We start from the raw sequence: 6,437 nt of genomic DNA, 5'->3' as shown, positions 1-6,437 counted from the left end.
GGCGGAGGAGGAAGAAACGGGGAATCGAGCGGTGCTGGTGGCGGCGGCGGCAGTGCTGCTGGTGCTGGTGTAGTGGCGTCAGTGGAGAAACGGGAGAGGAGGCCAACTTGGTGATTGATGCCTTCTTCTTCGTCCCACTTGCCCCGTCGATTTATACCCGCCAGACAGTGCCCCTCTCCGGGTCCCGCGCCTCCCTCCCTCCCTCCTTCCTTCGAGTCAGCAGTCGCACCTCCAAGCTCCTCTCCCCACCGCACGTGCCGGTCACCGCCCTCGGAGCAGCGCAGTTGGTGGTGGCGGCGGCTCGACTTTTCGCTGCCGGCTTTCGCACGATTGCCCTCGAGAATTTTGCTTTTTAGCGACTTTGGTGCGGTTCGGATAAAATAAATACGCGGAAATAGCGACCTCCCCCGTGCCTGCTTAGGGAAATAATTGTCTCGCGGGGCGGGGCGGGGCGGGTTCGCTATTTCCGTTCCCCTTATATGGTTAAACCGGGCGGAAAAGGAAAAATCGACCCCGATGGTTAAGTTGCGATTTTGAAGTGGCCTTCCCCGAATTTAGTTACCTGCCTTCTTTTTACTATACGTGTAAGATCTGTTTTACCATGTTCGAGAATTTCGTGCGTTGAGGCCTTTTGTTAATGGAAGGTTTCTCCGTTTTTATTGTTAGATATTACTACCACAAATATTACTCTCGTTGTTGTAAAGAGAAGTTTTCCGAGAAACCTAATTCTTTTTTTTTTTTTGAGCGAATTTTATGGATAAATTGTTAAGTAGAGTCTAGAAAAAAGTTAGCATTGGCAACTTTTTAGAACACTGGCTTTTCTTTTTATGTGTTTTGACTTTTTTTGTGTATATCACCATTAGACCCATTCTCATAGAAATAATGGGCTGATCAAATGAAGCAGAAAGAAACCCTCTTCGGAGATTTTACTTGAAAAAAATATTTAAATTTCTTGAAATATAATTTTGAGTCCCAACTTTCAAGGTGCTTGACTTAAAAAAATGACCGAATTGGTCACATTGAAAGAGCATATGAGGACCCAATTGGCCAAAATGAAAATTCAAGAGCCGAATTGAACGATGAAAGAGGGTACATGGGTTAACCATGGCATTGGCCCTACTCGTAAGTTAAAGGATTAAATCGGCGAAACATGTAAAATATGGAAAGAGATGGATAACGATTAGATGTATAGTCACTAGAGAAGGAAACACAAATGACCGATTTTGCAAGCACCCGAGGGTAATGTAAGACGAAAGGGCCCAAATCGAACGAAACAGGTAGGCAACAATATGAAATTGTAGAAATACGGGAAATTACGGTATTAAATTGCACATTTGGTACAGAGTTACGAGATACGATATGACCTTTTACCCTATAATGAAACGAAATTATGGGAAAATTGTTCAAAAAGTCCTAAACCTATTAATTCAGTCCTAAACATTTTAGTTGTGCTAATTGATTTATAAACTTGTTCACATTTTGCCAATTGAGTCTATCCCAATTTTTTTTTCCGAAAATCGCTGGTATGGATGCCAGCCGTCCTACGTGGCATGGTCGATATTGATGTAGATATTTTTAAAAAGATTTGAATTGTTTTTCGAAATTTTTTATTAATTTTTTTATTTTCTTCTCTTTTCCGTCTTTACTTTTTTCTTTTTTTTATTTTCCTTTTCTCTTCTCTTCTTTTTTCTTTTCCCCCTTTTCCCTCTGCCGGCCATTGCCAGGCCTCGAGCACGAGTGGCCCTCGACAGGCCAGCAAGGGCAAACCCTTGCCTAATTTGGTGAAGGGCAATCCTCGCCTAAGGTTGGTGACCCCCGCCAGCCATCAACAAGGCCTAATGATGGCCAGCAGAGGGAAAAGGGAGAAAAAAAATTTAAAAAAAAGAAAAAGAAGAGAAAAGGAAAAAAAAATAGAAGGAAAAGTGAAGAAAAAAAAAAGGAATAATAAAAATTCTAAAATAATATTAAAATAATCTTAAAAATTGTCCATATCAATGCCGGTCGTGCCACTAAGGATGGCTAGCGTCCACATCAATGATTTCCTATCAAAATTGGTTGGATAAACTCAATTGATACAATTAAAAGGTTTATGGCTAATTTGGCATAATTACAATAGGGTTAGGACTCTGTGGATAATTTTCCCACGAAATTATCATCGGAATGTCAATTATTTTTTTTTTGGTAAGGATCGGAATGTCAATTATTTAACAAAAGGAAAAGTCAATTACGTCAAATATGTTGAGAGGCCCTTATCTTAGAGGGGTTATAGTTTCTTGCTTTCCTTTTGAGCATTAACTAGTCCGCATTAGACAAAAAAGAGGTAGATCAAAAATATTGTCAAGTCAAAAAAAAAAATTATGTGAAGTCCAAATATCTCATTTGACTAATCTCTAATAGTACTCTTCATGTTTTTCGGATTTAGAAAGACTGGCCATCGTTAAATAGTTTCATTTCATTCGTCAAATTTCTCTATGAAAGCACAATAAAATACCTTTTTCAAATTTCCTCACCCACTCAATGTTGAGGTCGATACCGTAATTTGATAAATCTCTCTCTGTCTCTTTCAACACTTTCTTTTCTACTATGAAAGAACAATTCTTATATCTGCTACCGATTACTAACTATATTTATTAGCGTTAATACCACGACAAAATCCCAAACTGGTACACTTATGATAAATTTACCAAAAACTAATTTTTTAGCCAACAAAAAAGCCAAACTGGTACAACCATGACAATACCCCAAACTAATTTTTTGACCTCAAAAAACCCTAAACTAATACACTTGTGAAAATTTTTCCCTATGTTAGTTTTTATTAAATTGAATTAATATTACGAAAAATCACAAACTCAAACACCTGTGACAGGCGGACAATAAAACTTCCAAACTAATATATCCGTCAACTGCCACGTGTCATCCAACTCAGCAATTTGATGGTAAAATTTAACGGAAACTAATAAAGCGTAAATTTCTCACAAGTGTATCAGTTTGGGATTTGGGTAAATTTATCATAATTGTACCAATTTAGGATCTTTCGTGGCATTAACCTTTTTTATAATAAAATATTACTTTTGAAGGTAAATCTTTAGAAGAGTACTTTGTTTAGCCTCATAAGGTGATGACCATTAACTGAGTAAATGTTAACTCATATATCACTCAACAAGGTCTCTCCCACCTGTTGTGGAATTAAGGATGTTACAAACTCCTCCGCTTAAATAATTAACGCTCTCGTCAGCGTTGGCTTGTACCACCCCACAATACTCTCCCTATCTGACGTGTACAATCCGCTCCTACCCCTCTCTAGCTCTCCGCCATCCTAGAGGCCTGCCAACAGCGGCACTTTGTTCGAATCCTCTTGCCCCGGCAATTGCTCCTACTTTCTCTACATTGGGTATAGGCCTAGTCTGTTCACATACCACACATTTACCGGAAAAGAGTCGCAATTTGATATTATTTATAATAACCCAGCTTGTATCATGTGGGCCAAAAGACGCATTTTTCGGAACTTTCTTCGCTTCCTTTTGGGCATTGACTAGTACACAATAAGCAAACGCGAGGTACATGATACAATTGTTTAGTTCAAAAAAATGCGTGAAGTCAATATCTCTTTTGACTAATCTTTGATAGGGCTCTTTATTTATTTCTGATTTAAAAGGATGGGCCGTCGTTAAATAATTTTATTTCATTCGTCAAATTTCTTAATAAAAGCACAATTAGGGCATGTTTGGTGACACTCCTGTTTTTTTTTTATTGTTCTTCAAAACAGAAAAAAACTGACATCCATTTGGTAACATCAGTTAATTAGTCTATTCCTCGGAATAGAAAAGTGGCATAGGGAATAGATTTGGAACATAAACAAGAAGTAAAAAAAATCTACTACTTTGTTTGCCGAGAACAATTTCTGAAATAGGGTCATTTTCTTTTTTCTTTTCCTTTTTTCCTTCCTTCTTCTTCCTCCTCTAGCTGGTCGCTGGGCCTTGGTGATGGCCGGTGAGTTAGAGCCTAGCCGGTGGCTGGGCAAGGCTCGACCTTGCCATATCTGGTCGATAGAACAGACAATTTTTGGGAAATCATTTTTAAAATCTTTTATTTTTCGCAAAATAAACGAAGCCTTAGTAGCTGGACTAAGGAAGTTAAGGTTGGAGTTCGCTAAGTCCAAAAGACCAGAAGCTAATAACATTAATTTCTTACATGACTCCGTCTGGCAAAACTTTCTGTCCAGATAAGTTCTGTTCGAAGCCATGCAATCTTGCTTAGGTCTCTCAGGTAAAAGATTGAAGAAAGCCCTGCAATGTAAAAATAAGCAAAAAAATAAATAAAACTTCAAAGGATCCTTTTGTATTAATGTTCTTACTTTTTGTGTATAATTCTATATAATATTCGGGGCGAATGAATTAGAGAACCGCATTGAATGAAACAAAAAAGTTTGGGGACCAAATCAAACAAAAACAATATTAAAGGACCGACTCGAGCATTGACTAAACCTCAGCGGAATATCGTGCCGTTATCCCTATAGTTTTCTCTAGAAATTAAGGCGAATTGCCGTTTCCAACTTCCCCATCCTCTTTCCTTAGAAAATTGTCTCCTCCACGCTGATTTGCTCCCGGCCCCAAAATTTCCCCCCTCTTTCAAACCACCGAGCATGCATTTTCTAACGTGAGTCATGCCCTGCAAAGAAATCTACTGACTAATAATTAACAGAGAGAGAGAGAGAGAGAGAGAGAGAGAGAAGAGCTTATGTACGAACTGTCGAAACGTAGTACTGCCTAAGAAGCTTCATGTTAATAGCTATCCGAACGTTGACAAGATGGGTTAACTCTAGAAGAGCGACGAAGCCTATGTTAACCGCTTCCCATTCAGACCGCACAAGCTGTCTTTACTCGTTCCAAGAGAGAGATAAGTCTTCGTAGTTGAGTCCACAAAGCCAAACTTCTAGTTTCTCTCGTTTTCACGGCGAGCATTAAGGACAACTTGGACGGTTAAGCGGATAGTGACTTTTGGACCCCACGAAGGGAATGGCTCGATTCCCTAATGAACTTCCAACTTTAGGTCCGATTACGGTTTTGCCCCTCGATTTTTATTTTGTCTAAAAAAAGAATCACAAACTTTCACTGTAATCCCAATTTGCCCCCGCGTCCAAAATCGCAACTGGTTTCTTCAAAATTATCAGTATCGGGGCCGGTTAGAAGTTCATTATCAGAACCCGCATCTTCAGTAACACCCTCACCTTCGTGAGGAACAACATCGGCCTCATGATGTTGATTATTTTGAAGAAATCGGTGGCCATTTGTTTTGATGCGAAGTAGATTCGTGACTAGAATGAAAATTGATGATTATTTCTTCGAGAAAAAAATTGGGATGGAATTGAAATTGACCTTAGAGTTGAGGGTTTTTAGGGAATTAAGCCAAACGGAATAGATGTAACTTCCCAGAAAGAGAGCGAGAGAAGGTGCCTCAGGATATTGTGACTCTGGTTTCTCCTTAAATGTGAATTGGATACTAAATTTATTGTGATTGGCATGGATCTTTAAGGGTGATTAGGGCGCCTACGGTCGTTGCTGGTGGTGGTTGAAATTGACCTTTGTAGTGGTAGGGCGCAAGGCCCCACTAACCACGGGAAATTAAGTCGTCGAAATTGATGTTGACTGGCCCAAAATTTTCGTTGACCAAATCTGAGCCGTCAGATTTTGCGTCCTGAAGAAAAAAAAAGCAAGAGTGAAAGCTACATACTCGTGTTCCGGCCAAAAGGATGCCGAGCAACTTTGATTTACCACATTCACCGCTCAATTCCCTCCTTTTGACCAAATCTAGCAAAGTGGATTTCGTACGGATGTGGCCGAGACTTTTATGGCCGAGGACAAGCACGCACGGCGTCTGACGAGGGGGAACATCAGGCCCATCTTTCTCCTTCATATCGGTCCCGAGAGTAATGTGGTGAATTGCACCATCATGACTAGGTGCACCACGCTCCCTTTGTGAAATCGGTCTCGAGTCCGGACTAGTCCGGCTTGAGCTCGCTCACTCGTCACGACGAGGCTGTATACATCTATGGCATGCTCAAAGCTTAAAAATTAAGAAGTACGGGCTAAAATTTAGTGAGAGCTATCGTCTTATCCTTTGCTTTGTCACACCACCTATCTTATGGGTGGTGCCTTGTTCCTAGAGATACATTTATCAATTGCATAATCATATAGTTCTTTATTATTGAGTATACTGAATATTCATTCTGATAATTTGTAAAGAGATTTATCAAAAAAGTCCTAAACATATTGCAATTATGTCAATTCAAACCAAAATCATTTTTTAGCTAATTGAGTCCTAAAACTTTTGCAATTGTGTCAATTCAGTCCATCCGGCCAATTTTGAGCAAAAATCACTGACATGGATGCCGGCCATCCTACATGGCACAGCCGGCACTAATGTGAACAATTTTTATA

Source organism: Syzygium oleosum, unplaced genomic scaffold, assembly GCF_021117445.2.
Source record: "Syzygium oleosum isolate NSW1041296 unplaced genomic scaffold, Sole_v2.1 Sole_v2.16, whole genome shotgun sequence".
In the NCBI taxonomy this organism is placed as follows: domain Eukaryota; kingdom Viridiplantae; phylum Streptophyta; class Magnoliopsida; order Myrtales; family Myrtaceae; genus Syzygium; species Syzygium oleosum.
Note: the sequence above shows the minus strand (reverse complement) of the source record.